Below are 6000 nucleotides of genomic sequence, written 5' to 3' on the forward strand. Positions count from 1 at the left end.
CAGAGAATGGGTAAACCACCTTAGCAGAAATAACTTAGTGGCATGCAATATGGTTTCCGTTCTGCTAGATGTTCACATTATATCCTAATAGTAATATCTCAGAGTATTAGTGAACTACTCGACGCAGGCTTAGTTTATAGGATAATTGCGCTCGGTATAGCAAAGGCTTTGAATAGACGCTGATATAAAGATCTACTACATAAAATCTCTAGGTAAAAATAGCTTGAAATGGATTCTCAGTTATCAAATCCATCTTCTCTGATAGGTTTAACACAAGAGCGTTGGATGAGCTGAAATCCGATGCTCACAGGATTAATGCTGGCGTCACTAAGGTTACCATCCTGGGTCCAACTGTCTTCTTGATATCATCAACGATCTCTCGCCACATTCTTTGATATAATTAAATCCTTCTTAGATAAGAGAAAAATCCAGGTTGTCCTCGACGGTCGTACATCTTAGCAATATGATGTAAAAGTCGGGAGTGCCCCGGGGGTCTATCCTTGGAACTCTACTGTTCCTGATATTCATAAATGACCTCCCCGAGAAAATGCCTCTGAGATGGGTATATATGCTGATAACACCACACGACAGGCACGACAGGAAAACAAATGAACACATATCTAAAGAAATGAAAGAAACACTAGAGGATGACCTCCAACTGTAGTGGAATGCGACAAAAATGGATGGTCATGTTCAATGCCGCCAAGACTAAACTAGTTTCATTCAATAATTACAAGCAACCTTCTCTACCGCCTATAGCAATGACCAACGACTGTTTATCTTAGAGTACATCTTTCAAATTACTTGGCCTAACGTTCAAATGAAACATGAGTTGGAACAATTACATTGAAGGCATTGTCAGGGCCGCTGCAAGGAAGGTGGACTCTCTCTGCCGTGCTAGAAAACTACTAATACCCGAAAGTACCCTGTACCTCTATAAGGCCATCATTCGCCCATGTATGGAGTATTGCTGCCATATTTGGGCTGGTGTATCGGCTAATAGTTGTCGCTCCTTGAAAAGGTTCAAAAGAGAGTCGCAAATCTGATAGGCTCACAACTGGCATCTTAGCATCAGCCTCTGTCCCATCGACGAAACGTTGCATCCCTCCGCCTGTTCTCCAAGTATTTTAATGGTGAATGCTCTGTCGAACTGCAAGCACTTGTGCCGCCACGACGTGAACAGCCTCGACAAATCCGACAGGCTGCTGATGCAATTCTCTATCTATATAAAAGCCAAGTACGTCCAAGGATGGAATACTGTGGCCATATCTGGACAGGAGCTACAAAAACAGCCTATCCTGCCTTGACAGAGTGCAAAATAGACTTCGTGGCTTAGTGGGGGATGCCCTTTTCTCTACCCTGCAACCTCTCTCCCACAGAAGAGACGTTGCGAACCTATCCTTGTTTTATCGTTATTTTCATGGTAGGTGCTCGTCTGAACTCCAATCTCTGGTCCCCCCTCGCCAATCTTTCACGAAAAATACCCGTCTTGCTGAATCCACTGTGAAAAATTTCCCCCACCCTATATATGTGCCTAAATGAAAACGCGGATTCCATGAACAAATTTTCTTTCTTAGAACTGCACGCCTGTGGAACTCTGTTCCGTCTGCCTGCTTCCATCCGGACTACAACTTGGATGGCTTCAAGTCCAATGTTAACACATTCCTAATAAACCGCCCCCTTAATTAAACACTTCATCAAATCTCCACACTAACGTAATGCACTTGAAATAACCCTTATCCCTGAGTGGCTTCCGGGCCTTGATAAGTGGTAATCACTGTGTAAAAATGAATTTAAAAAATCCTACCCCAACACTGTAGAGATCCCTAGATGTAAAAGATCTTTCTACTCCAGTAGTTTCTTCCCCATAACCGCTAGACTTTGGAATTCCATTCCAGGTCCCCGCTTCCCCAACTTTACTAACGAGCAGAAGTTCAAGTGCAACGTGAACCGACATCTTGTTGCCCAAATCCCTACCTAGTACCCCAGTAGCTGTTGCCCCTGATAGTAGCCCACTACACCAAAGTGGCAGTGTGCCTTTTTTGGGATGAAAACATAATTTTAAAAAATTGTTGACATTTGTGAGAACGGCATGAGCATGTATAGCAAAACTATAAAGGCCGAGTATGACCAAGATTTCTCTAAATGTCTCTTCTCTTGTCTTGGGCATGTGGAACAATGGGAAAAGTGGTTAACATTTAAAAATAAGCTCCTCATTTTCCATCATCAATGCTATTACCCTCATCTGGCTACTATTGAAATGAATGGCTCTCGTCGTGACGACGCTTCAGGTTTAGACAAGATTCTTGATATGACCTCCACTCCTGATCTGAAATGGTACACATATATTACATCTGTTGCCAAAGTCGTTGGAAAGTTTGTTCGATAATTCTACCGCTGCAATCGATATGACACTGTTGATGCAATTATCTACCTATATAAAAGTCAAGCATGTTCTATGATGGAGAACTTCTGCCACACTTTGGCAGTAGCTGCTCGGAGCATCTATTATGTCTTGACAGAGCTCAACTAATTTAGTAGGGTTTTTTTTTCTATTCTGATTGATATCTTGTCCACGGAATAGAGTTGCGGGCCTGCCTCTGGTTTATCGTTATTTTCATGGCAAGTGTTCGACTGAGCATAAATATAAATGATCCCCATTCGCAAATCTTTCACAAAAATACACTTCTCTACCCAAATCATTATCAATAAAATCTTCCAAACTTTATCGGTCCCTAAACGTAAGTGTAGATTCCATAAACAAATCTTGTTTTCATACAACTGCTCGACTGTAGAATTATGTTCCGCTGGTTTGCTTTAGAGCTCACTAAAATATTGTCGGTTTTATGTGAAATGGACTTTCCTAGGAAATAATCAAATTATACCAAATTTCCACTAAAAACGATTACTTTCCGTACTATCACGATGAGTTTCATACACACGTTAACCCTTTGAATTGAATGTCTATATGATACACATCTGTATATATATATATATATATATATATATATATATATATATATATATATAGCTCCAGAAAAAGAAGTTACTTTCGCCGTTACACCAATTGTTGTACTAGAATTCCGCCACACAATTAAGCCATATCTGCTTATATATATATATATATATATATATATATATATATATATATATGTGTGTGTGTGTGTGTGTGTGTGTGTGTGTGTGTGCGCGCGCGTGTGTGTGTGTGTATAAGTGATAAGTGCATATGTGTCTTCTATCGGCACATAACAGCGGGGCTACTCTCATTGAGAGTTTCTCTGAGAAGATTGACAACATTCTGTCCACTTACATTCTTTCGGCTTACATTCACCTCTGTGCTGATTTCAATGTTCACAAAGGCTACTCTATAACACGACCGATAATAATAAGAGGTATTGTCATTATTTATCGATAGCATATGGACTGACAAAAATTGTCCAAGAATCCACACATATGCCCGACTCTGACAGACAATATGCAAATAATCTTTGCCCTTTTCTTTCTAAGTTGCTCATAAAGTTCCTCATCTTTCGTTCTGTCTCCATTATGATCTTTCAATCACTCAGTTATATAAAAGCAAAATGCAAAACACTCTCAAATGAACATCTCCACCTTAGTGTGTATCGATACTCTATGACTGATTAGGATAATTTTGAAACATTTATATCAAGTATACATCTGCACTCCATGTTCAAAATGAACGTGTCCTTTATAGTATATAGCCTTACTGGATTGTTAATTGTGGGTATAGACTGCTTCATAATCACCAAAGGAATTCCAGCAAAAGGCGAACATTCAGTCGTGGTTTACCCTAGAATGTACCGTTGCTATTGCAAAAGAATAATAAGGTATGCAAGCAATTAGTATGCTCATTGCGTCCAGTCTCAGGTAGCTGAGCAGCGGCTTAGTTCCCACCAATTTTGTCAAATAACAAACGGTGTCATGAAGAAAAGCGGGTCGTCTTTCCTTATTATCATCTATGAGCCGGAGATAATTTCGCAGGAAATTCTACCCTTTGGATCAGACCCGCTTATTTTCTCCTGTAATTGAAAACAAACTATGCGACTTACAAATATATGTACGTGATGTTGCCAAGCTTGATTCTTACCAAGCAACGGACGCTGATGGTATTTCAGTCATTATGATCTAAAAGATTCAACCGGAAATAGCTCTATACATACATAGCTGTTAAAACGTTGCCTAAAGGGGGCATGCTTTCCATCAGCCTGGAAAAATTCATCAGTATTTTCCGTATTTAAAAATTCTGGAGATCAGTCATGTTGCTCTCACTACAAATAAGTCTCCTGTGCGTCATGTGTAAAATTTTTAATATCTTCGATAAACTGAGAAGTTGTCAACCACCTCAGCAAAAATAAAACTGCTCAGTGATATGCAATATGGTTTCCGTTCTGCGCGATCTAAACTTAACGTAACACTTATTATATCACTCAGGATTAGTGAACCTTTCGATGGGGGCTTCGTTTCTGCAGCAATTCTCAATACTTTTTGGCCTATAAAAGGGGTTTGATAAAGTATTTCACAAATATCTATTAAACAAGATCGCCTTAGATTAGCTGTAAATATTTTATCAATCATTATATCTTTTCTCTCTGATAGTAAATAAATGTAGTCTTTGAGGGGGGCAGATCAAAGCCTCATAGTATAAACGCTGGTGTCTCTCAAGGTTCCATCGTTGGCCACACTCGCTTTCTGATCTTCATCAATGTTTTCCCAAATCACATGTTTAGACCATTTGGAGACATCTATGCGGACGACATAAGACTCTATAGAAACATTTAAAAGACCAGGAATGACCATCGTATTGCTGATTTTTTCTCTCCCTCTCTCTAACACACTCTCTCCCTATCTTCTGCTTTGCAGAACGTAGTGCAGTGGAGCTGGTTAAGTTTAATGCATCAGAAACCAACTCTCTTTTGTTTTGTTTTTCTATAATCGATCTCCTCCCCCCACTATGATCTAATTCAAATGATTGTTCCCGTCTTTACGAATGTTCATCTCTTGGCAAGCTTCTAGTGATGGGATTTCATTCTTTATCTGAAATGGAACACATACATCAAACCAGTTGCTAATATTATTTTAGAAAGATGGTTCAATCACTCAAGCATTCTAGCATGTATCACTCCGCCGATACAACAATCTATCTTTAAAAGGACAATGTAGTCTTAAATTTCAGTACTGTTGTAATTGTTGGGCAGTCGCTTCCATGGAGGGGGTCCTATCCAGCATTGCAAGAGTTCAAGACCAGCTGCTAAACCTATTAATTTGTTGATTTTTCTGCTTCTTGCAACCTCTTTTCAACAGGAGAGAGGTTACGAGCCTCCTCTGTTTTACTCTCATTTTTATAGTCAATGGTCAACTGAACATCAATTCATGGCCCCTTTTTGCTAGACGTTTACCAAAAGCACTCGACTACCTACAACAACAATATACGATTATCCACACCCTTTATATGTGTTTAAATCTAAACACTGAAATCATAAGCAAAGCTTCTTAATCAGAACAGGCCGCCTGTGCAACACTGTTTTGCTGGTCTGTTTTCCAGTTGAATAGAAATGGTAGCCTTTAAATTTTGTGGAGTCGTATTCATAGATAATCAAATTCAACATAATTTACTCAATTAATAATTTCTACAATAACACCATACCTTCGTTAACTCTTAATCTCATTGACCTTCGAATCTTGAAAAGTGGTGACTCATCTCTCTCCCTCTCTCTCTCTTTCTCTCTCTCTTTATCTCTCTCTCTCTATATATATATATATATATACATATATATATATATATATATATATATATATATAAGGTGACCCAAAAAACGAGCCCCAAATCTAATTAGGCCCCGTTTCCTAGTTTTCTGTCCGAATGAAATGGAACTTTGGTCATAACTAGTTTATTATATTAAAAACATCACATCAAAACACTAGGGTGGTTGACCGTTTTTCTCCGTTCTACAGCATATGTTCTAGATGGCCTCTATTTAG

Source organism: Euprymna scolopes, chromosome 31, assembly GCF_053919585.1.
Source record: "Euprymna scolopes isolate OS-2025 chromosome 31, ASM5391958v1, whole genome shotgun sequence".
NCBI classification, from domain to species: Eukaryota; Metazoa; Mollusca; class Cephalopoda; order Sepiida; family Sepiolidae; genus Euprymna; species Euprymna scolopes.